At 40.4% G+C, this 27,368-nt stretch overlaps 1 long non-coding RNA gene across 1 annotated transcript in view; it reads left to right on the forward strand.

Annotated features, from left to right (window-relative positions):
• The window catches only part of LOC308056501, a 106,579-nt gene that overhangs the window by 19,473 nt on the left and 59,738 nt on the right, over positions 1-27,368 (forward strand). The gene's annotated exons all lie outside the window — the stretch shown is intronic.

Here is a 27,368-nt window from a genome sequence, read left to right on the forward strand (position 1 = left end):
TCTTTTCCTGGCCCTGCCTTATATTGGTAGATTTTTCTAGCTTTTAACATTACACTGCCAAGAAGTAACCTTCAAAGAATATTTGTCTAGCAAAGTGCAGAAGATTTACCGATATTCCATCTGAATAATTTCCAAACAATTACTTTCTGTAACACCACAATAAACTCCTACAGGAATGCAAAGGAATTCAACAGCACACAGCATAAACTCCACATTAATCGTTTTCTTCAAACTTTGATGTCTCCAGGAACATCCTCAAACAGAAACCTGCATTCATCCAAAAGAATCACCAGAATCTGAAAATACTAAGATGAAGAATTTTCTCTCAAGTAATTAGGAAATCTAATTTGTTAAAAAGAAATTTATATCTGTTTTGCAAGTTCTTGATTCTAAGCCCTGAAACTAACGAAACGTACATGTCCTTGGTATCTCACAGGTTTATCTCACCAAAGCTTATTTCTGCTAGCTGTTTCAAAGTTGCTAAATAGTACATCATCAGAGCAATGGAACATTTATTTCTGCAGATTTGATTCCTCATTCAGGGGATGGGACTTTAATTCGTGTTACACGGCCTTCTGATTAAAAAATATTATGCAATTTTACTAAAATTATGTTTTTTTCATTTAAAAAGAATAAACCATAAGATCATCTCTTAGGGACCCTTATAGTTTATCTACACCCTGTTCTGAATGCCACAGCAGTCTTCTGCAGGAACCTTGTTTGTAACATAGTGGTGACCTCTGACTGGACTATTTAGAAATAGGAGAAGGATTTCACTGTGCTATACTGAGTATTTTGAATTTGTATGCATCCTTCTCTACTCAGGTCATGTGCATAAGTTTCTAAAATCAACAGATTGAATTTACCTTTTGGAAAACAATGAATGTAAGCCATAACAGAAATTATTAGTCCAGGTTCAAAATATATACCCCATACTGCTATGCTAATAATGATAATACAGAAATGAACTATATTTTACTTTCCTCAAACAGAATATATGTGTCCCTGATGAACAGGTGAACCAGGCATTGAAAGGCTGTTTAGCAATGTTCATTAGCACTATTTACATGCGTAAATACTATACATCATTGAAAAATGGAAATTAAAAATTGATTTTCAGTCACAGGGATGAAATTAAATTATAATTTGTTTACACTAGTTGAAGTCTTACTTTTGTTTCAGAATATGACAGAAAATGAGTAAAGCCACATTTCTATGTTCATATAGCACATAGATTGTATGTCCATAAAGGACCTGGTGGTGCTGGTTGACAGCTGGATAAACATGATCCAGCAGTGTGCCCAGGTAGAGAAGAAGGCCAACAACATCCTTGAACATGGTGTTCAGGTTTGGGCCCCTCACTTCAGGAAGGACGTTGAGGTGCTGGAGTGTGTCCAGAGAAGGGCAATGAAGCTGGTGAAGGATCTGGAGCACAAGTCTTATGAGGAGCAGCTGATGGAATTGGTGTCATTTAGTCTGGAGAAAAAGAGGCTCAGGGGGAATTTATTGCTTTCTACAGCTACTTGAAAGGAGGTTGTAGGCAGATGGGGTAGGTCTCTTCTGCCAGATAAGAAGCAACAAGACAAAATGATACAGCCTCTAGCTACACCAGGGGAGATTTAGATTGGATATTTTCTCACTGAAAGGGTGGTCAAGCATTGGAACAGGCTTCCCAGGATGGTGATTGAGTCACCATCCCTGGAAATGTTAAAAAAAGGTGTAGATGTGGCACTTAGGGACACAGTTTAGTGGTGGACTTGGCAGTCGTGGGTTAACAGTTGGACTTGATGGTCTGAAAGGTCTTTTCCAACCTAAATGATTCTATGATTCTATTTTTTAGCTAAGTCTGTGTCAGGAACTCTTATTAACCTGTGCAAGAGTGTGCTTGATAAAATGGTAACTCAACTCTACCTCCTGAGCAAGTATTTTCACACTCCATAATTTCTTTCAGGTTTCCTCAGAAGACAAAATTTTTGTTGTGTTCTCTCATCCTGTCAGTGTTAGGGTTCACTGAAGTAGATGACTTTATTTAGCACAGTGCTTTGAGATGCTCACAGTGCTTTTGAGATACGTTTGGGCACTGTATCTCCACTGTTTACAGACATGGTATAAAGATCTCACACATCAAACAAAGCCTTGAGGTCCCGAGTTTCCTTGTTTGTCAGTGTAATACCAATTTCTACAGATAATTTCAAATGCTGTTTCCATAGACACTGGAATATAACAAAAGCTAGGAACCCCAGGCATTCCTTGGGATGTGGTGATTATCATAGTATAGAAAATTTCCTTGGGTTTTATGCAATTTATATTTTGAATTCCATTGCAATAAATCACTTGTGTCTCACATTTCTCTGTATCATTGTGTAAGGGCATTCAGGGTTAATCACACTTCACAGTTTAGTTTGCTGTTGTTGCTCAGTCATTTCCCAAACAGACTGTCTCTCAGCCTGCTATCCTCTGCCAACAGGAATTTGATCTGAGGAATGTTTTAAGCAGATAGCTATACTTCAGCCAGCAAATGTTTTTGAAACTTCCTTCTCATTGTCTCTTTGATGTGAAATCTTTTAGTTTCGCTTCTCAAACTTTCTCAGTGAGTGCAAACAAACACAGGTTCCAAGATGAAAGCATGGGGTTTAAATGCATAAATCACATGTATCTAAAGAATGTAATTGCAGAGTTCACTTTAATCTGTGCCTTGGCAGCTGATTTTGTGGCAACTTCCCTTGCTGACTTTACTATCCTATTGTACTTCCTTCACCCTACAGGAAACAGGAAGCAAGCAAGTTTTCAGGTGACAGGCTGGAAACACAAAAAAGGTTCACCCTTTCCAACAAAAGGCAGTTGGGCTGTAGACTTCTATCCTATTGTACTTCCTTCACCCTACAGGAAACAGGAAGCAAGCAAGCTTTTCAGGTGACAGGCTGGAAACACAGAAAAGGATCACCCTTTCCAACAGAAGGCAGTTGGGCTGTAGACTTTTCTGTCATGGGTTATTTAGGTTGCTCAAGATCTCCATAGGTACAAAAAGCATTTAGACAAATTCCCAAATGAAAAAACCAAAGAGGGCTGCCAAGCACTATGACATCATTTCTGCTTTAAAAATCTCTGTGTTACAGAGTACCTGAAGATGAGCACAGTGTTACTGGGGCACTGCCAGTATATGTTGCCTCTGCTCTCCCATTTGACTTTAAGCATATGATATTGCCCAGTGTCAGGAAGTGAATACTTTGTTAAGGATCACATCTCCCATCTGAGATATGATCTTTGGCTGTGGAACCTTAAAAATGTAGGACTCATTAGTTTTTTTCATATATCCAGATTTTCCCACCTCAACATCGGCATCTCCTTTGACTAGCTTTTACCATGTCCTAAACTGGTGTCATGGTTTAACCCCAGATGGCAACTGAGCACTACACAGCAGCTCACTTATTCCCTCACCTCTCCCGGTGGGATGGGGAGAAGAATTGGGAAAGAAAAAGGAAAATCCTGTGGGTTGAGATAAGAACGCTTCTAATAACTGAAACAAAAAACATATGATAAGAAGAATAGTAATAATAATAAGAGTAATGAAAAGGAGAGAAAAATAAAACTGAAGTGGAAAAAGACCAAATGATGCACAACAAAACTGCTCACCACCCACTGACCAACATCCAGCCAGGCCCCAAGCAGAGACTGATTCCTCCCAGACAGCTCCCCCCCAGTTTATATACTGATCATGTTTTTCTATGGTACGGAATATCCTTTTGGCTATTCAGGGTCAGCTGTCCTGGCTCTGATCCCTGCCTGCTTCTTGTGTACCTGCTCACTGGCAGAGCATGGGAAACTTGAAAAGTCCTTGATTTAGAGTAAGCACTACATAGTAACAACTAAATCATCAATGTGTTATCAACATTATTCTCATACTAAATCTAGCAACAGCTAGTAAGAAGAAAATTAACTATCCCAACTGAAACCAGGACAACTGGATTTTTCTTAGCCAGCATTTTCCTTTAGTTCTAGGGTGTGGGTCTTTTTGTCATGATACCACTTGTGCATTTCAGTAATTTAGGAATTGTTTGTCACACTGATTTGCAGTTCATATATTATTGCTTATTCTAATATCAACACATGCAATATTCTACCAGGTGGACTGCTGTTGATCAGACCCTGCAGTTTCCTCAGACTTTGTTCCATTTAGGAGGATATTCACAGGAAAACCAAATTTGAATATGTCTGTGATTAGAGATTAAAAATATATCTCTGTCTGCTGTGTTGTTTTTTTTTTTTTTTGCTTTAGCTGCTTGTGGCTGTCTCTTCTCCTATGTAATATATCAGAAAACAGAGATATCCTGTGTGTCTGAAGCTTAAGCATAACCTTTGCAAAAGCAGATCCCAGAAACAAATGCTTGAAAACTAAAGTTTCACTTCTTCCTTAGTGGGTGTATGTTGACAAGTGCATTATGACCCATTTGGATAAAGGCTTTTCAAGTAGTTGTCTGTAAGATCTATGTTTAAACATTGCAATGAAACTTCCTAAGCAGATCAGATTACAAGAGCAAACTCAGAGAAAGGAAGTTATCAGGTAAGCAGAAATCTTCTAGTGCCTTCCACAGTCACAGGGAACTGGTACATCTGCAAGATTTCTGAAGTGGTAGTTTCTCAGTCTACAGAGAAAGAACACATTATTCAAATAATGGAAAATTCTTCATGCCACTTTTATTAGGACCTAGGGAGCTGGTCCCTAAGGAAGCATACAGCAATGCTTCAAATACAATAGTGGTGAAGACTGAAAGCTGAGTTCTGCTGCTTTGGGTGATCACTGGGGGTATACTGAACATTTTGTTAGAAGAAGCATAGATATTTTTCAAACATTGAAGAATAAGAATTGAGAGTGTTGAAATGGTGTTTGCATTGCATACATGTAGTATGCCAACTTATACTTGTGCTCTCCAATATTTTGTTAGTTCAAACTGGCAGTCTATCTAGCTCTAGAGACACTTTTACATGGATTTATGTTTTAATTACTTTCCAGGTTTACCCTCACACATTATCTCGTGTCACAGGTGCAACACTCAATCTTGACTGTGTGTCTGTAGTTTGAATCAGATCCCATCTTGTCTCTCAGCTAGGGTAAACTGACTCTGAGCCAATACTCTATGGGCAAGTGCCAACTGCCAGTTCATCACCCCTCTAAGTACTGAGTAATTTGCATGACTGTTGGGATAGTGAAATAATCTCAGAGGATGAGGAGCCAGCAATGTGTGGTGTTTATAGATGGGTGTGATGGCAATTTTTAAGACTGTACATATCTGTCCCTAGGAGAATCCTACCCAAAAGCCCTGCTCAGATAAGTGAGACTTTGAGGAAATCTGCCAAGGTCTAACATTATCTGATTTTGATATGCGCAGGGAAAACAAGGGAAAGTACAGACAATTGTCATGGGGATGGGTCAACTAACAGCTCTGAACTACACTTGCCCTGCTGTAGTGGTTAGGTATGGCACAGGAAGAAACAAAAAGTATGGTTGAGTATTAACAGCTTTACATTCTTGAAAGAAGTGACATCCTTGGAATAACTAATGATTAAACCAGTAATTTACTTCAGTAGTGCAGAAAGTCAAAGAGAGTGGCCCAGGGTGATTTCACAAGTGAGGCCTTTGGTGGTTCATGCAGACCATCTATGTTAGAAAGGAGAAAAAAAGAAAGACAGGGTTGCCTAAGGGTAACAAATCCACCATGCAGAAGGCTGACCACAGGGCTGAAGCAGTGCATGAGACAGCTGACCTGCTGGCCTGGGCTCAGGAGCACTGGGAGCTGGGGTCAGGGCCTGACTACACTAAGTCCCTGGTGCTGGTTGTGGCTGAACTCAGGACATCGATAGTTGTGAGTGGGCTTTGGACAGAGCATGTGAGTGTGTGTCTTTGAATGGGAGAACAGAAATCAGAGCTGGCTTGCTGTTCTGATCCCACTTAGAGACTAGATTTTAGATATTATGCCACTGAGATGTTTTCATGCAGATTCTCTAGCCCAGATTCCTCTGTGACAATATCTGTGACATCTGTATCTATAAAAGCCTTTTAAAATTTGGTTCATTTTAAACAGCTGAAGGACATTAAGAAGACAGATGAAAAAAACAAGGACTGCCCTCTTCAGAATTACTTTTTATTTCCATGAGTTTTAAAACGTATCCATTCCTTCTGTCAAACCAGTTGTATTACTCCCTTTCAGCAAAGAAATAGAGTGTTATTTCCCCCCTCAGATAAAAGCTTCCCCCCCCCCCCCCCCCCAGCCCCTTCCCCTTCCCCCCCCTCTGCTTCCCTTCATACATCTTTTTCTGCCCCTCTGGTACATATGATTTTTTTTCTGAGTGGTCAATAGTCCTTTTACTTTCAGACAACTGTGGCAGTGATAATAGCCAACTTACCTGAGTCTAAGGAAGCCCCAAAACTGCTAATAGGACATATGCTGACAAAAGAGTTGCCAGGCAGAGTGTACAGGGTGAATCTCCTGTTTGGGTTTGACCTCGGTTCCATGTGGTTGAAAAGCTCATAGCGCCCAGGCATTGGTGTCTGCCTGCTGGTGATCTCACCAGATGAAATACCAAAGTAGGCTGATACAAGAGCAGTTGAGCTGGGAATTCCAAGAATCCTCTAGGACTGTGCAGTCCCAGAGGCTTAGTAAATGTTACTATTAGGTACACAGAAACAATTGAAACATTTGAACCGAAAGTGTTCAGAGACTCCTATTTCTCCCAGGCACATCAAGCAGTTTCTGCTATGCTTGAACCAGTCTTCTGGTACTAAAACTTTTTGTCATTTTCTTAAAACACATTTAGTTGTTCATCTTGACATCTGGAGGAAAGAAAAAAAGGCATAGTACTAATCTAAATTAAATGTGACTGATAAGCAGCATGTGCTTGCAGTTTTAAAGAGACCAAACCAATATACCTCAGAGGAGTGAACTGTTTTGCTGGTGATCAAAGCACAGAATTAAAAACAACATGAACCAGATATATCTGTGCTCACTCAAATGTTAGCAGAACTGGTAATGTCCCCCACAAGACAAGACTTACCACATTTTTCCCTATCAAATAAAAGCAAGGCTTTTGTTCTTTATCCCATAGCAATGAGCAGAGTGTAGAAGTCTCAGTGTGATCAGCCCATTAGATATGTGGAATTTTTTCAAATCTACAGGTGAAGTGCCATGCTGAAAACATAACCCTCACAATATGTGTACCTCTTGCTTTTAATCTGTACTCAAGGCACAGCCATAATCTAAATCAGGATGTGCAAGATGCACAGAAATGGAGCCCTGTCACAACTCTGAACCAGGAAGGGCAGCTGTGTAAGAAATACTTTAAGTGTCTTTAACTCGCCATTTTTACTTTTACCTTGCCTTTAGTGTGCATTGCATCTAATTTTGTCACTGCACACTGGTGGAGTTTATCTTGAGGGAAGCACATGATTTGTAGAGCAGGCTATGCGGGGGTCCTCAAACTACGGCCCACGGGCCAGATACGGCCCCCCAGGGTCCTCAATCCAGCCCCCGGTATTTACAGACCCCCCTGCCGGGGGTTGGGGGGGAAACCAAGCAGCTGCAGATGGCTGCCTGCCACTGCATCCGCGCGCCGGCCCCCTGGTTAAAAAGTTTGAGGACCCTTGCTATAGAGAGTAGAACTCTGCACATGTCTGTTTGTTTGTTTCAGTCTGACTGTCCCCTTTTCTCCCACTACTCTGGGCATAAATTCCAGTTCTTTAATTTCCTTACATTCTTCATCAGTATCCCAGTGTGTGTGCATGCTAGTCCATGAAAGCTGTTATTACACCTGAGCCATTCTGTTACCTAGTCACTGCAAGGCTTCCTCTGAGGTTTTTAGGAACATATTAGATATCTGTTAGGTCTTCCCTCCACCAAGATGATTTTCTTACTGTCCTTGTCGACTCTGCTCTTTGACCATCCACTACCTAGTTTCATCCTGAGGAGCATTTTCAATCATTTCAATCACACGAGCATTTTGCAAATGTTGGGGGTGAACAAAATCAGTTGCACAGCCCAAAATGGCAAACTGTTCATACATTGCAGCAAGATAATGATTTTGTATTCTGATGCAATGAGAGCAGGAAAATACCACAGTATTTATAGCTAGTCTAATTGAAACATGAAGCAAAACATAAGTTTTACAAATAGCAAACTTTCTAGGGAACTGGAGAGTGAGCAGCACCAGATAGAAACATTTGCAAAATAAAAGGGAGCATATCAGTAGATAAAATAAGTAATATAATGAGGAAGAAAGTAGAAAATAATGAACAAAATACGATTGAATCCCACTCTTGCTAGAGATGTCATACCCTGTTCCTCTGAACCTTCAGCTTTATTCTCTTAGGAAATAAGCAGGGGGAACGATGGCTTTTCTGAAGCACACGCACTTAATCAATTCCCTACCATGTAAGGCAGCAACTCATTTGTGGTACTGCTGTCTGTCATTTTGTTCCATTTTTTTTTTCTTTATCACCTTGCTTAAACTTGAAGAAAGCAGAAAGTTCACCTATGTCGTTTGCTGGCAGCTGAAATTCTGTCTCTTAATGCAAGCAAGAACAACTCCCAGGATTGAGCACTAGGTGTCCGGAGGCTTTCTTGTTTACTAAAAGGAGATGACAAGACTGGCATGCATTAAATCCGCTGCCGTCTCCTGGACATCGTTTACAGATTCTCTGTCAAGCCACAAGATCCTCTATTACTATGAACAGTGTAATTGGTTTATAATTAGAAGTTAATCACAAATCTATAAAAGAAACTTCCAAATATTGACAATGGTTAAGAAAAGGAAATTACCATATATAGCTAATTAATTGCTAGTTTGAAATTTGTGAGAGGAAATGAATTTTTAAAGGAGCTTATAATTCCAGTAGCAGAAATTGCTCTTTCCTACTTCCAGCTTCAGCAATTATTTGTATATCTCTGATGTCCTGAAGGAGATTATTAAATATAAAAATAATGTCTCCAGTCTAGTTCAGTTCTGTTTTGGAAAGTGTGCTAAAAAAGCACTTTCCTATGCAAAAGATCAGTTCCCTCTATGTATTGCAAGTCCTCTTCCCACACTACCTTCACCCTCCTGGGGCTACATGGTGCACCTCATAAAGGAAGAGTAGGCAAACATACAACATTCAGCATAAAGAAAAAGTAAAAGCAAAAAGAAATCTTACACTCTTCCATTTCTTGAAAAAGAATATTATTTTGCTGACATTTTTTTCTTTTTGAGACTCATTATTCACATCTTACCCGTAGCAAAGGTATGCCAACCTGAGAAAGGAATTTTCACATCTCTTAAATTATCCTTATTTATTTTCTTATTCTTATTACCATACTGTCACGGACTGAAGACTCATTGTTTTAGACACTTTACAAACAAAAAGCAAAATGCTCGTTCTTACCTCAGACTTATAATATTCTGGGTATATATAGGCAGATGAGAGAGTATAAAGAAGTAAAGTAAAAATGACAAAGTAAAAATGAGTGGCAATGATTGCAGCCCATCTGCAGTGTGAAGTATTTCGTGTTGTTGTGGGGGGTTTTTTGTTGTTGGGTTTTTTTTTTGTTGTTTGTTTGTTTGTTTGTTTGTTTGTTTGTTTTTTCTGAATCAGTGGGAATAGTTAAGGAAATATCAGGTGCATGTTGCTGAGCATTGTTGAAATATGGTAAGGAAGCAGCATTATGGATCTTTATGGGAAAGCTGTGGCCCCATGCGATGAGGAGCATGGGAAAAAAGTAGGAAAAGTTCTATTTCAAAATGTAACAACTGTGAGGTAACTGTCACAGACTAGCCTGGATGAGATATGGTCTACCGATCTACATAGCTCATAACAATGTAGTGGTATTGGACTGTGAGAAGCACTGAGAGTGAAGACAGAATATTCATGCTTGCTATTATAGATAGATGAGAACCTATGAGATGTTCAAAGAGAGAGAAGACATTCCTGGGTAAATTGTTTCTCTCAGGGGAAAAAAAAAAAAAAAAAAAAAAAAAAAGCTTCTAAGTAGTACAAGCTGCCAACAGACTGCCGTGGTTTTGTACTTGTCTGCTTCCTTCCTTTGATTCATGAAGGGATCATGGAGAAGTGGGCAGCAGTTTAGAGTCCATTATTGGATCTGACAGGACAAAAGAATCATTTATATGAATGAAAAATAAGCAATGCAACCCCTCTTTTTCTTCTCTCTGTGTGTGTACACACATGCCCATGTATTTTTGTGTTTGGGGCAGGCAGGAGGGTGTGTGTTTTGGTTTTGATGGGGAAGTCTCTGTTTGTATCAAGAACTGTCAGGATACATGGAAATGCATGGTACGGAGAATTTCAAGTGTGTCAATTAGGAAAACAGATGAGTAACTCCAGTGGAATTGTACACAATGTTATATTCACTGTTACATTCACTAATACCAGGTGAATTTTCATGGTCAACGTTACTACAGTCACTGACCACTTGTATTGAAATGCTAAGCAGTGGCATTGCCTGGCATACAACTATTTAGAAAGCTTTTTAGAAAGCTGGTCAAAATTAGGAAATTAAAAATACTCTTTTTATTTCAGTGAGCAATGTAGCGAAAAGCTGCTTAAGCAAGTTGTTTACAATGTGAAAGCAGCTCAGGAAGTAGCTTTGCACATTGCTGATTGTATTGCAATTCCAGATGTTGTACAAGGTCATACCTTTGGCTTGGCACACCTACCTAAAAAATCATTGAGAAACTAGTCAGTGGATAATCTCCTAAATGAGGGATGCCATGTTCTCTGTGGGGATAGGCCTGCACCAGCTACCATCAAGCCTGCTCTCCAGCTGTTAAAGTCCTGCTGAAGGACCATATATACTCCAAGGAAGCAGATATGGTGGCTCTGTCTACTGCAGCATGGGAGGCAGAAACAAATCCTTAGTCCACTGCAGATCCTGCATCAACATGAGCACACCCCCTTCTGAAAGGAGTCCTGGGCTTCATAAAAGCAGGCTGGGATTTGGCCTGATTGGAACAGACGTTGTTCATCTAAAGCAATTAGGTAAGCCAGAAATCTTAATCTTTCCATCTTTACTGATTGATGTGACTTCCAAGAAAATGTTGGTAGCAACAGAAAACACAAAAATAGTCAGTACCAATATTTGCAGCTCATTAATGGCTTGCCCAAGGTTAATTCTAGCATTCCTAGACTTCTCATATGTAGCTTGGATTATTTATTTTATTGGTTGGAATAGTCAGAGTTGCTAAGTGACTCTCCATCATATTTGAAAAGTCACAGCAGTCAGATAAAGTCTGCAGTGACTGGAGAAAAGGGAATTTCACACCGATTTTTTTTTTTTTTTTTTTTTTTTTTTAGGTAAAAAAGAGACCGTGGAAATGATCAAACAGTCAATCTCACCCCAGTACCTGGTGAGATCATGGAACAAATCCAAGCTATATTGAAGCATATGGCAGACAGGGAGGTGATTAGAGGCAGCCAGCGTGGCTTCATCGGGGCAAAAAGTGCCTGACCAATCTAATGGCCTTCATAAATAGTGGACTGACTGCACTGGTGGACAAGGGAAGGACAGCCAATGTCATCTAGCTGGGCTTTTATAAGGTCTTTGACATGGATCTTCAAAACTTTCTTGCCTCTTAATTAGAGAGAGATGGGTTTGATGGATGGACTATTAGATGGATAAGGAATTGGCTGGATGGCCACATCCAAAAAGTCAATGGTTCAGTGTCCAAGTGGAAACCAGTAATGAGTGGTGTCCCTCAGTGTTTCATAGTAGGACCAGTACTGTTTAATATCTTCATTAATGAAATAGATAGTGAGATTGAGTGGACCCTGAAAAAGTTTGCAGATGACACCAAGCTGAGTGGTGCTGTTGATATGCTTAAAAGAAGGGACATCATGCAGAGGGACCTTGACAGGCTTGAGAACTGGTTCCATGCAAACCCCATGAAGCTCAACAAGATGAAGTGCAAGGTCCTGGTTTGGGGTAATCCCCAATACCAATGCAGACTGGAGGATTAATGTATTGAGAACAGCCCTGCAGAGAAGAACTTGGGGATATTAGTGGACAAAAAGTTGGGTATGAGTTGGCACTGTGCGCAGAAAGCCAATTGTACCCTGGGCTACATAAAAAGAAGTGTGGTGGGCAGTTTGAGGGATGGACTCTCCCTATAATCCCCTCTCATGAAACCTCATCTGGAGTATTGCATCCAGCTCTGGAGTCTCCAGTACAAGAGAGACATGAACCTGCTAGAACAGGTCCAGAGGAGGGCCACAATGATGATCAGAAGGCTGGAACATCTCTTCTATGAAGAAAGGCTGAGAGCTGCAGAGTTGCTTAAACTGGAGAAGAGAAGGCTTTGAGGACACCTTATTGCGGCCTTTAAATACTTAAAGGGGGCTTATAAGAAAAAAGGAGAAGGATCAGAGACTGTAGCAACAGACAACAGGACAAGGGGCAATGGTTTTAAACAGAAAGAGGGTACACTTAGATTGGATGTAAGGAAGATTTTTTTCATGATGAGGGTGGTGAGACACAGACACCAGCTGCCCAATGAAGTTGTGGATGTCCCCTCACTGGAAGTGTTCAAGGACAGGTTGGACAGAGCTTTCAGCAAACTGATCTAGTGGAACGTGTCCCTGCCCACAGCAGGGGGAGTGGAACTAGATTATCTTTAAGGTCCCTTCCAACCCAAACAATTCTATGATTCTATCATTAGTGTAATTGAATAAAACCAGTGGCTCACAGCTTGGCCAGTTTCCTAGCAGTGTCCTTTTAGCCAATGGGAAGAAGCTTTTGGTGTCATTATGCAAGGGTTCTTTGCTTGTTTTTCACAGAAGAAACAAACATTTTTGGGAAAAATATTCTGGTCACTGCTGCATTTTCCCAGCTTTGATAGTCCTGAGTACACATGTATAATGTAAAGTTATATACATAGTGTAGATCACTGCATAAATGTTCTTCATACTCAATGACAGAGCAAGGTCACTGCAGTAAGACTCTATTGGCTCATAATCTGTATTATCTGCCCTCTATCAGGTTTATATTAACGCCATGTTTTGCAGAGTAGTCTCTGAGCCTGAAGCAAATTGCATGTTGAGTGACTGCAGTGTATTAGGTGCTCAAGACTCAGGTCATAGATCTAAATTTTCTGTACAATGTATTCTTTTTCTCACTGTTCCTCTCCACTTTTCCTTAGTTCAACCCTTTTCCTTCCCTTATGGGACTTTCTTAATAGACTCTTTTTGTCAGCATACATATATTTACTCTCTGTTGCTCTTTGCAATCAAACTTCACTAATACATCTCCTTGCTCATGCCAGGAAGCTGAATATGTAAGTTCTTATTTTAACAAATCTAACATTAGCAAGGAAGTGCCCCTTTAGACAGATCAGGTAAAACATTTCTACTAGGCCAGTTTGATTAATTCCCTCCTGCCCATCTTTATCCAGTGAAGTTGCTACCTCCTGACTCCTGAGAAAAATCTGTTCAACCATTGTTCCTTACTGTGCACTTCTGTTTCCTTCAAATTTTGATCAGTTTCCTGCCCCGCACTGCAGATGGAGGCAGACTGCCTCTTCAGTCACTGATGTGGTTATATAGTCAAGTTAATAAGCACCAGCAATGACTTTTCTTTCCACCTCCCTAGTGCCTATCCTCAAAGCTTATCTGTAGGACATGGAACCAGACTGATTTTGAAACTGACATAGTTTAATGCACTTTTAAAACTGATTAAAATGTTCTCCACTCCTCTCCCACTACCATGCAAGCTGAATGTCATGGTTTAACTCCAGCTGGCAACTAAGTACCACTCAGCCACTCACTTGCTACCCTCCCCCACGCCCAGTGGGATGGGGAGGAGAACTGGGAAAAGGTAAAACCCATGGGTTAAGACAAGAACGGTTTAAAAAATGAAATAAAGTAAAATATACATGACTACTACTAATAGTAATGGGAAAAGAGAGAGAGAAACAAAACCCAAGGGGTGGAAAAAGAAAGCAATGCACAGTACAGTTGCTCACCACACACTGACTGATGCCCAGCCAGTCCCTGAGCAGTGATCGACCACTCCCAGCCACCTCCCCCCTGTATATACCGATCATGATGTCCTATGGTATGGAATATCCCTTTGGCTATCTCGGGTCAGCTGTTCTGGCTCTGCTGCCTCCCAGCTTCTTGTGCACCTGCTCACTGGCAGAGCAGGGGAAACTGAAAAGTCCTTGGTTTAGGGTAAGGACTGTTTAGTAACAGCTAAAACCTCAGTGTGTTATCAATGATAATCTCATACTAAATCCAGAACAAAGCATTTTACCAGGTAGTAAGAATAAAATTCACTGTATCCCAGTCAAAACCAGGACACTGAGCAATGGACACTCCAAAATCCAGATTTCTTTCTATGGCTAGCAGAAGAGATGAAGATAGGAGTTAGCTCTGGGGTGACCTCCAGTCTTGCCAGAAAGAATGGATCAGCCAAAAATGAAGGTTTTAATAAAGGATTTCATGAGCAAACGTGGGAAGCTTGAGGGAGTTTACTCTGTACTTGCCCTTCCCCAGAAGGTGTCCTGGATTTGCCCTTGCTTTGATTGATAATGTATTCCTCCAGCAGTACAACCCACCCTTCTGTTTCTCTTCATCATACAGCTGCACATTGCGCTGATGGCTTGGGGGGCTTTCCTCATATTACTGCTGAAAGGGCTTTTGTTAAGTGTGCTGAAGATCCTCTCCATTTGACAGATACATCCTCTTTTTGTTCTTTCCCCTAAAACTCACTGTGCTGCTTGTCAGCATTAAGCTGCCTGAGCTTTCCTCCTTCTGTTGTGCCTGACTGCACTGCTACTTTGTTTATGCTAGTACTGATTAGCCAAATAGTCCAGAGCTTTTTTCCAGACTCTTGCTAATAGTATTTTCTCAGTCTGAAAGAAAGGTCTAGTTAGGTGTGCAAGGCAGAGAAATCATCACCAGCGTGTGCTTCCTCTGCTTGCAGATAGTCTGGGCTGCTGTCATCAGGTCTCACATACAGAGCATGGTCACACCTGGTAATGACTTAGATAGGAAATGGCATCATGCATGAAAATTCAGCAAGTGAAGGTAGTGTTAGAATCAAACAACGTGCCTGTTCGCCTGAACCTTTGCTGAACAGGTGCTTCAGCATTGTCTCAGGGTCCTGAGGGGAGTGTTTAAATTTAATTCAGGAATAAAACCAAGCTCCCAACTGCTTGAGATGATTAAAAATCCCAAGACTCTTTTGGGAAGAACAAGAGCATGACCCTGATATCTTGGCCAAATTCCATTTGTGAAATTACATTCTGCCAATGTGAAATATACCTGTCATTTGAATTGCAAAGCTATTCTGAATTTCCACGGAGAACTCCTGTTGAGTTTTGCATGCTTTAAGTGGTTGCCATGTCCACCATTTGGATACAGCATTTCTGGAGTGGGACCTGTAAGTAAGTCTATCTCCAAAGCACAGTGGAAGATAAGAAATAAATTAAAGACAAAATAACATCATTATTTCCTATGGTAGCACTATTATTTTCTCAAACTCTATCAAGCCATCAATTACTTTTTATTATTCTTTTCAGTGATGTTGGTTTGAGATTCCTCACAGGAAAGGAGATAATTGAAAGACAGATTTGAAAAGCAAGAATTTGGGATAAAACTACAACAGAAAATGGTATTCATGTTAGGCATGGCATGCTGGCATTTAATGCTTGGTCTCAGGATGATGGCTATTGCATAAGAAATTCCACTTTTTACATTATTTTTTTTTTTTTTAAATGGGTTAAAATAATGACACAGACATATGCAACCATACTGAAATCACCTTACCTATCAATTATAGTGAGTCTTTATGTGTCAGCTTTACCACTGCAGGGTGTGACTTGGAACAAAGGTTTCAATAGAATCCATACTGTCCCATTCCAGAAGCCCAAACCTGTTAGATGTGCCATCTCCAGCCTCATCCGAGACCTATGGAACAAGAAAATTCTGAACACAGTTAAACCAGAAATGACATTTAATATATTATGAATTGACCAAGAAAAACATACTTTTCTAACATAGTGGTGGTGTGATCTACACAGCCCAAGGGAAAGAAGCAGCATTCCTTTTGTCCCATCTAGTAATCAGCTGACCCCTTGCCAGAGAATCGGAATTTAGGACATTTCTGTTCCACTGCTAAAGATTATGGTGGCACCAATGATTTTGTCTCCATTCTTTCTGGACTTAAAGCCTAACTGAACATAAGGTACTGTTTGAGGGCTTTAACTAGGGAGTATTTCCATTTACCAGACCCTTCATATACTACTGAACCTGTGTAGGTGGGCAAATATTATTAAAACCATAGCCAAAGGAACCTTGGTTATAAGCAGTTTGTTAGAAGCACACATAGGAACTCTTAAGCCTCAAATAAATAAATACTGCATATACTTTCTCCTTCCAGCAGTGTTTTGGTCACTACCGTCTGTCACTAGCAGACCTTCTGCCTTTGGGCTTAATTTTGGCAGCTGCTTTCATTGCCCTCATCTTCTCATTCAAGCCCAAGGTGTGGTTTTTTTGTTTGTTTGTTTGTTTGGTTGTTTTTTTTTTTTAATAATTATTTCCTTCTTCCTGCTTTTCTGCTAAGGGTTGAAAAGCCTCCCTGTGATGGAGTGCCACAGGGGCAATGTGCTTAATCTGTTGCCCCCTCCTTCCTTAGAAATTGTGTACATGAGCAGATCCCCAGGGCTTCAGAAAACAACCCCATCTGACCTTGTTCTACTTCTGTCTGTGTGTAGATTCAAGGCCCAAGACAGTATTAGGTTTAGGTATTAACAGTTACCACGCCTGAGAGACAGCAGGACTAGTATGGGCATGGGAAGTGGTAAAGACATGCCAGGTATGTCACAACTCATCTAACTTGCTTCTGCGTATGCCAAATACTCTGACTGCCACTGGAGCCACAGCTGCCACATGGGCGACACAGCCTTTTGGAGAAGGTGCTGTGCTTGACTCCGCATGCATCTGCTTAGAAAAGAGCTTGCAGCATCCTGAGGGTTTTTTCTGAGAGACAGCAGATGTTCTCCACTGTCCTAGATCTTACAACTGCTCTTTCAAAAGGCCTTTGTGGGCTCTTGAAATGCTTGCTGAAATTGGGAGAAAAAGAGAAGGAGTGTCCTTCATTTGATATGAGTGTGGTTTTTGATTGGGCCAACAGGAAATATTTGCCTGGCATAGAATATTTTTTAATTCTGAGGTCCCACTTCTGTGTAGGATTTCCAGAAGTTATTCTAGACCATGTCAGGCAGAAGGTGTATTTTTCTGAGGTTTACAAAGTATTAATTTTAAATGGAAGCATAATTTTTCTTTGCAAACCTGTCTTTCCTGTTTACTGTATGTCTTTTTTTCTCAGTCTCTCCTCATTCTTTTTTAAACGCTAGGCCACCAGTTAAATTATTACATGTAGTATCAGGTACATGTAGGACTAGATAGAATAAAACCAGTTGCGTTCATAATTTAATCTGAATTATGTGATTAGAATCCTACCCCAAAGGTGTAATACAATTTTACCTTCTGACCACATATTTGGGAAGGGGGCTAGAAGTTGTAAGCATTTAGAACTCATGTATTCTTCACTGCCACTTCAGCTCTGCATTTCTTTCTAGTGCAATCTCCATACTTAGTGCACTATGGTCTGTGTATGTATCCCTTCTGAAATGCACAGCTACTTAGAGCCTGGGGAATTCTTGGTGTTCTTTAAATTGGCTTGAAATTAAACTATTCTCTCAGTTACAATTACATTGTAAAGAGATAGTATCAGTAGTTTCGCTGGGTTGATTTCCTATGTCAGAAGAGACACTTCTTTCCCCCAATGCACAGATTAGAAACTGAAAGCAAGCAATATGAAATGCAATGCAGTGCAGCATTCAGGGAACTCAGGAGCAGGAGCAGCCTTCTCATATGACTCAAAACCTTATGGAAAATAATGGCAAGTAACAAATGCCATGCTGTCATGAGAGATCTGCATTTATAGGGGACAAAGAGCTTTGATAAAAGTTTTAGTCTTTAACAGTTACCATACATTTTTAGTGCAAATATCGTTCAAAAATCAGTTGTGTACCTATCAAACTTTGTTGAAAACAAGGTTTTGTTTTTTACAACCAGGGGATCCTCTTGGTTGAGGTTGGCTTCTGAGATATGGGATCCATCTGATCAAGCAGAACAAAAAGCACCTTTACCAGATGGCTGGTGTAGTCAGGTGAGGAAATCTTTGAATTAGGAATGATGGAGGGAGGTTGACCAGCAGTGACATGAGAAGTGGTGGGCAAGGTTGGATTGTGGGGCTATGTAAACGAAAGGTATGTAATGAGTCAGAAGGGAGCCCCACCAAACATAGCCACATAAATACAAAGGTGCCTACCAAACGGAACTATGGGGAAAGTTACCATGACCTTTCTGGGAAAGAAGCATGCCTTGCTGCCTCTCTGAAGTGAAAAAACAGGAGGGATTAGAGGTCTAAATGCAGTTACAGAGTTATGATCTCATTGGAATCATGGAAACATGGTGGGATAGCTCACATGACTGGAGTGCTGTGGTGGATGGGTACAGTCTATTAAGGAAGGGCAGGCTGGGACAGCAAGAGGGGCTCACCCTTTACATGACACAGCAGTGGGGTGCATGCTTGCAGATGAATAATGCGTTGGCAAGAGCTGATGGGTCAGGATTAGTTGGCAGGCCAACATGAGCTACATTGTGGTGGGTGTCTGCTACAGACTGCTTGAGTAGAAAGAAGAATTAAATGAAGCCTTCTTCACACAACTGGAAGAATCCTTTCATTCACAGCCCCTGTGCCTCATGAGAAACGTGAAGCCACCCAATATATGTTGGAAAGAGATTACAGCAGTGCATGGGAAATCCAAGAGATTTTAGGAGTGCATTGATGGCACCTTCTTGACACAGACAATCAAAGAGCCACTGGGGGGAAATAATCTGTTGGACATCATAAAAACAAGAAAGAATGTAAAAGTCTGGGACAGGCTGTGGTGTCCATGAGATGGTGTTAAAGATCCTGAAAGAAGGGAGCAGAGCAAGAAGCAGGACCACACCATGGACTTTTGGAAAGCACACTTCAGCTTCAGAAATCTGCTTGGAAAAATACCATGGGATGCAGCCCTTGGGACAAAAGAGGTGTCCAGAAGAGCTAGTTGATTTTCAAGGTTTGCCTGCTCCATGCACAAGAAAGGTCCATTCTGACAAGTAGGAGGCCTTCATGATTAAACAAGGACCTTCTAACTGAAATCAGACATAAAGGAGCAGTGCAAGAGGTGGAAGCAGAGAAAAAGAGACCTGGGAGGAATAAAGACACACTGTAGGAGCATGCAGGTATGGGGTTAAGAAAGCTAAAGCCCTTCTGGAGTTAAAGCTGGTGAAACATGTGAAGGGGAACAAAGAAGGTTTCTACAGACACATAAACAGCAGAAGGAAGTCAAGGGACAATATAGTACTGTTGCCGAATGAGGCAGGGGATCTGATCACAAAGGACATGGAAAAGGCCAAGGTACTCTCTGCTGCCTTCACCTTGTTCTTTACTGGTAAGACCTGCTTTCAGGAATCCCAGGGCAAGGACCATCTGGCTAAGGAGCATTCAAATTGCAGATACATAATCTTATGGTACCTCATGGAATACACCCACAAGTGCTGAGAAAGCTGACCCATGTCCATTGTAAGAACAATCTTGATAAGCTTTCAATGTCTGTGGAAACTGAGGGAGGTTCCAGACTATTGGAAGAAAGCAATTACCACTCCTGTCTTCATAAAGGGCAAGAAGTAGGACACCAGGAGAAACAGGCCAATCAGCCTCACCTTTATCCCATGGAAAGAAATGGACTGAATCCTCTTCAAAGATGTTTCCAAACACATGAAAGACAAGGTCATTTGTAGGAGTCAACAGGGATTTATGATGGAAAATCATGCCTGACCAACCTCATAGACTTCTATGATGAGGTGATTGTTGTGGAGGATGAGGGGAGATAAGTGGATGCTGTTCACCTTATCTTTAGCCAGGCTTTCACCTCCATCTCCTATTACAATCTCACTGACAAACTGATAAGATGTGTGGATGGACAGTGCAGTGGATTGAAAACTGGCTGAATGGCCAGGCTTAAATGGTTGTGGCCAGGACACAAACGTCAGCTACAGGCCAGTTTCTAGTGATGTATCCCAGGAATCAAATCTAGGTCCAGTATTGTTTAACGTATTCATTAATGGCTTGGCTGATGGGACAGAAAGCTCCCTCAGCAAGTGTGAGAAGTTGTTGATATACCAGAAGGGTATGTTGCTACTTAGAGGGGCTGAAAAAGCTGCAGAAATGGGCTAGCAGCAACCTCATGAAGTTCAACAAAGGCAAGTGCAAAGCCCTGTATTTGGACAAGATTAGTACAATGCACCAGGAGAGGCAGGGGGCTGATCAGCTGGAAAACATTGTGGCAGAAAAGGACCTGGTCCTGGTGGATACCAAATTTGCCATGAACTAGCAATGTGCCTTTGTGGCAAAAAAAAGGCCAAGGGCATTGAAAGCTGCATGACACAGAGCACTGCCAGCAGGTCGAGGGAGATGATACTTCCCCTGTACTCATCTGGAATGCTGGATCTTGTACTGGGTTCCCCAGTACCAGAGAGACATCGACAGACTGGAGCAAGTCCAGCTAAGAACCGCAAAGATGGTCAAGGGATGGGAGTAGTACAAGAGGCAATAAGCACAGGGTAAAATACAAGAAATTTCATTTCAACATAGGAAAAAGGTGGGTTTGTTTTGGTTCTGGTTTGTTTTTTTTTTTACTGTGAGGGTTGTTGAGTACTGGGAGAGGTTGCCCAGAAAATGTGGAGTCTTGGTCCTTGAACATATTCAAAGCTCAACAGGACACAACCCTCAGCAGCCCACTCTAGCTGACCCTGCCTGAGTAGAAAGGTTGGGCTGGATGATATGTTGAGGTACCTCTCAACTTTGAAAATCTTACTAATGTGTAACACTTTAAAACTGAGGGATAATTCTTGGCCCAATGATTTGGACAGCCACTAAAGGTGTGTTTAGATAATACTGTCAGATAAAACAAGCAAGAATACCCTGTGTAAAAGGATAATTTAAAATAAACTACAGGACTTTGCAGCAAAATGTTTATCATGTGAAACAGAAAAAAATTAGGCTGGAAGTAATATGTTAGGCAGGACTGGTGCCTGTCTGAAATCTGGTACTTACGTTCTAAGTAAATTGCAGCAAATACAGCTGACCTCATAAAGCCTGGGAAATCAAATTACTTGCAATAATTAATCTGTGAAATAAACATGAGTGTCAGAATTTCCATATCTCATCTGCTCACCCTCTTCACTTTTACCTGCTTCCTTCCCTTTGGGATTTTCAATCAACTGGAGTTTTTAAATGCCAAGAATTTGTAAATGATAATATGGAACTCTATCAAAAATAATGTCAGGTGGCAGGACTAATGTGACACTCAGAGTGCATTAAAATGGAATAAAAGTAACATCAAATGAAAGTGCATGCAGGGAAGGGAGTGGATATATAACAATGTAACATAGAAAGGGAGCTTTGATTTAATGAGGTTCAATTTCATAAAAAGTGCAGGTCATCAAATGGGAATGTCACTGAAGTAATCAGATGGTCCTGCAACTTCCACCTTGTTGTTAAAGGAGACAGCTAATTGAGTGTGGGTACCATCCTGAATAACAACAAAAAAGCACAGCCTAATGTGGTCAAGATCAAAACCGGGCCCAGAACTGATCCATAAGTCTGTTCCTCTCCTTGCTGCTGAACATACACAACAAATGTTTGTGTGGTCATACTGAACAGAGGTTAATTTGCTCTTTGGTTGCTCCTAAAAGTTGTGCAGCAAAACTTATTATTAATATTGCTTTGAATCATAGATAATTCTTCTAACATAGATGAGGTTTTTGGCTGGACTAGGAATGAGGCAGTTAATATACACAATCCCTATAACGTCATATAGAAAATAGTAATTTGTGCTTTTCCTTTTGTTTAAAAGCATTAGAAAGATGTTATTCTCCAAAGTTTGATTTAATTGCTTCAGCTGCATTAGCAGTAGTAAACATATGAAAAAAATTAAATTCCTTTCGTGTTCCTACATGACAGATAAGACATTGAGACAAAGTAAATGAGTAAAGGGGCAAGCATCCTTTGTAAAAAGCTCATTTCTGACAATGGCATCAGAGAAATTGACTGCAAGGGAATTTGTAGGTGGTGTAGGTTTCTTAATGGGAAGTAAAAGGTAGAAAATGTTAGCAGGTCTGTATTTGGCCTACTCCTGTGTAGCAGGGGTGTTTCAGAAAAATTGAGAAGCTACTGCTGTGCTGATTGAGTGTCCAGCATTGGGAGTGTTATGGATTGAAAGTTCTCCCTCACATACAGTTGCTTGAAGCAATTTTGACTGCCAGTGTCCTCTGGAGCCAAGGTATTTCTGGAAAGTGCTGTTAGCGTAGCCTCTCCTCAATTCTCTGCCCTGCTTGTGTTTTCCAAAATTATGTGAGGGCTTTTAGAAGCTACTTGCAGTTTCTTCCACAAACTTTTCTATCAAGAACATGCTTATTAAACGCTTGCTTTCTGGAACGTTTGTCTAAATCAAATGTACAAGAGGTTTCCTGTTTGTCAGTAAATAATTTTTCTGTGTAAATTCATTTCAGAAGAAGGCAAGTCCCAGGGGAAAGGGCTTCCTACAGCTCCAAAGCATTTAGCAACAAATACATGAAAGTCTCCCTGAAGTGTGTTTAAAAACAGCAATGTTTTCCTTGGACAAAAATGTGAAAGTCCTTCTTGAGTTCTACAGGAGTTGTGTAGATAGTCTTACTTGTGTTCATGGAATATCCCTTGCAGTTTGTTGGTTTGGATTAGACAGTTTTTCAAATTAAAGTTATCAGTTTCAGGTGAAGACTCTATTTTAAAATTCACACAATTGGTCTCATTAACGTTCCAGTACTCCTTGGAGTGAGTCAGGACAAAATAACTATGAGAAAAGTCTGTTTTGCCATTTCTTCTCAGACAAATCTAAGTACAGACCAAAAAAAATAACAACAAAACCCAATCAAACCAAAACCCAAACCAAAACCCAAAACCTACAACAACAAGAACAACAAAAGCACAATAAAAACCAGACCCTCAAAACCATAGGAAAAATAGTTAACCAAGAATTTGTAAAAAAAAGTGTGAATTTTACTTAGAAAAAATCATATAATTCAGCCACTGCTAGTTCAAAAGACTTCACAGTTTATGTCATATAGTTTATGTCTATATGTTCATTACATGGCCCAGATGAAATTATTTGTGTGAATTAATTGAATTTAACTAAGATGTTCCTGACTCAGCTGGGAACACAGTGCAGTTACCTTGTCAGTTTGCAACGTGCCACAACACTGTACCAGCACCCCATGCTGTGGAAACACTCTTCAGACTGAATGAAGGAAGGGTAATCTCAGCTACATATCTACAGTTATCTAAAAGGTGAAACCTGGTGAATCAAGAGATTCTCTCTGAACCTCACTTTAAATGAACTATGTAACAAAGTGCTAAACCCACCGCGTGTTCCTATGCTCGTTCTGTATCCTTTCAGGTCTGCATTCGGCTCTTCAGGCAGGTTCTTACCATTGCTGAATGAAGGCCTCCCTGCAGAGCATTCTGGTCTACAAATGGTGGTGGAAGCCTACAAGCATGAGCACTCAGAAGAGGTACAGGAAGCATACAAACACTTCATGGAGCTAGGGTACAAATCCTGCCTGCTAACACTGGCTGAAGTACATGCCATCTCACCTTCACTCTTGTGGCACCCAGATGCTGACACATGCTACCATTATGTCTTCACTTTGGTGGATGCATGTAGCTTTGGACATGCAAAGGACTGCTAGGGACACAGTAGGAGCAGGTTTGTCAAAAGTAAGAGCTAGTCATTTTCCTGCCTTACCAGACTCAGCATCTCTGTATTTTTCTTTTTTAGGTAGTTGTGTTTGTTCTTTTTCAAAAATACAAGTAATGTACAATGTGTAACAGTTTTATACAGGGAAAAATAGCCAAAACCACATGCAGTTGGAAATTTAAACTGATTAGAAGGTGCAAGTACAATTTATGATCAGTTAAATTAAGGATAGAAGCAGACTGTCCTTTTCTAGAAAATTCTAGAAGTTTCTTTTCTATTGGTTGGTATGATTGCTATGGATACAGTCTGAAATGACAGAATAGTTACTGAAATGGTATATAGGCCTTGAATAAAACATACACTCTGCACAGGAAAAGGATTTTTTTCTCAAAGTGAATAATAGTCCTTTCCTGTATGTGCTAATGCATGTTCCTGATTAAATCTTACTGCAGTCTCTGTACACATGCCATTTGTACCATAAATATGGAAGACAAACCACGGAAATATTCTGAGTCCATGTCACATGCAAAGAAAGTGAAGCACCGAAAAGGAAAATTTTTTCTTTCATTGTCCATGAGGGAGCCAGTGGAATACCTGTGAAGACAAACCTGCTTTTGAATCCCTGTCTAACTCTATAACTACAAAGCTGTGCTTTCCAATTAGAAATAATTGTAATTTGTAGGGGATGCAGAGGCTCACAACATTTTCATCAGCCTCATGCTAGGCCTGTACATAGATCAGAGCCGCACCTGGGGTGCACAGGTCAGGGTGATTTCCTTGGATTTAGAAGCTTTTTTTGTCTTCTACTCTGCTCAGAAGGGTTTGTGCATGCTGCATGTAAAGCTCTTCACAAATTATATTGGGTTTTCATGGGCAACCTTTTAGTGGTACTTGCCAAATGACTCAGCTTGTAGTTTAGGTAAGATAGGGTAAATAGCAAGATGTAGGGAGCAAAGTTTAAGAAGATTTTTTCATTTGTGTCACGACGTTTCTGCTGAATGGGGAGAAAATAGTATTTCACTTGGCAATGTGACCTTTCAGTGAAAATGTGACCAAAAAGACAATGTGGTGAGTTTGAAATGGTCTTCGAAAGACAGCACAGGTTCACTTATTATGGAGAGAGTGTTGAAAAAATTATTGAGAAAACTGAAATAAACAGCTGCATTAAGAAGTCAGTAAAAACAGTATAAGGGAAGAACTTGTGTACTACAGCTGTTTGTAGTGGGATAGCACATTTGTTCAAGGAAAAGCAAACAGGGCTTGGTAAGACAGCACAAGTGCCTAAGGGATGGGAGGCAGCAGATACTGGTGTAGTGGGTTCAGTGTTGAGAAGACTTACTGCAAAGGTAGGAGGGCTGTAAAAATAAATCTAAAATGTAGGAGTGTAAACTAGTAATGAAGCATGTTTCAGAACCTCTTTTACATAAATTGAGGGAAAATAGGAAAGAGTGTGAAAAAAAGGAAATTTAAAACTAGTGTGAGAGGAGCTAGGGAAAAACAAAGGGAAGAAAAACATAGTATCAGTAGGAAGATTCTTTGCTCTGAAAGACAACCCACCCTCTTGCAGTGACACCAAGACAAATTCTGCTCTCAGTGTAAATGATGTAAAGCCTGAGTAATTCCATCTGTCGCTTAGACTAATGCAAATCTAAAATAACTTGCGGAAAACACTGGAATTAATTGAGACTTCCTTTGATCTATCTAAAAAGCAAGATTTTAACCTATCTTATATCTGGCTGGTTATTCTCTTTTATCTTCCATTTTAGAGCAGTAGCTCATTTACTCCATTCATTTTGGTGTCTTTGTTTTGTTTCCGTTACACACGCACGCACACCCCCCACCCCCCACCCCCCACACACACACCCTTTTTCTGTTTTTCAGTGGCAGCTTACTGGAGCTCAAGCAAAAGAAACTAGACTCTTCCCTCATCTAGACTCTGTCTTTAAAGTGTCATGTAAAATGTTCCTGCAGCACTTTCTTAAGACCCTGATAGCTGCTGTTTATGTTGATATAATCCACTCTATAATAGGAGCTTAATATAAGTGTGCCCTTATTTTATGCTTCAAATCACACAGGTTTCAATTCACACTCTCCCCAAAAGCAAAAAGGAGATTAGCATCTAAATTGAAATTGAAGCCAAAGAAATCTGTGGAAAAAGAAGTCTAAAAAAAATCTGAGTATCAGTTTTTAGGTTTCTTTCTACTCTGTATCTTGGTCATTTCTCAGAAAATATGCTTTCAGTAATAATCACTAAACTGTGTCTGGTCTTGCACAGGTGTGTTGAGAGATGAAAAAGGGAGAAATTTAACCCCATTTAGTTATTGCCATTAACTTCAAGGAGCATGTGGCTCTATCAAGAAAACCTCAGCTCAGCCTAGCTGGGCATGCAGGTAAATCATGTTCCCTGGGCAGTCACTGTTTCCATGGTCAGTTGCAGCCCCCCACCTTCATGCTCCTCCGAGATTCAGAAACAATTTGGATATTCAGATGTTTTATTTTCGCATCCTATTGCCCTGGGAGTCTGTCTGACACAGAGATGGCAAGCAGTTTGAATAAAGGAAAACTCTTAAAATATTCTTGTACACCCTTAGTTTACCACCAGTTCTCACGTACGTTCTTAAAACAGCCTTCACTGTAAAGCCAAAGGAAAAAAACACAAAATGCTCCTCCCCCCCCATCAAAAATGCACAGTATGGTTTCCAGCTTGCTTTGCACATGCACACTGGTGATAAGAAGTAAGGAGGTCTAAGTGCCACATGGTCTTTCATTTCCCATTACCTTCATTGTGCAGGGAAGACTGGTCCCTCTTACCACCTGCAAGTTGAGGAGTCGGTTAGAATCCATGTGAGAAATCCTAACAAAACAGGATGACCAAAAAATAACTGAAAATAGGTAATGGAAGGAATGGAAAATGGGATGTGGAAGTGTAATAGCATCATCATATTCTTCACAATTCTGAACACAGCCATCCTATAGTAGAAATCTGAGCATTGCATAGTAATTCATTCTGACAATAACGGAACTATTTCAAATGTACTCAAATATCTTTCTAAGTAATAATACATGGCACTTGAAAGCAAACTTGGCTAGATGAGGAGGAAGAGAAGACACATACTGTGCTGTGGTGTCCCCTCACATATTTCTAAATAAGAGGCAACTTGAGCACTTCAAATAGCTATTTCATTTCATTCATGACAAATAACTCTGGTGTTACTGGAGGGGCAAGAGGTGTTCATGTGACATTGACCTTTTTCTGAAGGAAACAAGTGTGTTGATGTATTTTTGTTCTACATAGGCAAAAAACAACAACCCCCCCTAAATTCCTGAAACATGTTGGTTCAGCCACATACTTCACTTTGTCCAACCATCAGATAGCCAAACAGAAGTAAATCAAGTTAAATCATTGGGGTTTGGCCCAGGAATATATAAATCTGATGTTATCAGATTTACTGTTATCAGTTTAAAACAGCAGGCTAACT

This window comes from Falco punctatus (genome assembly GCF_963210335.1).
Source record: "Falco punctatus genome assembly, chromosome: Z".
NCBI lineage: Eukaryota > Metazoa > Chordata > Aves > Falconiformes > Falconidae > Falco > Falco punctatus.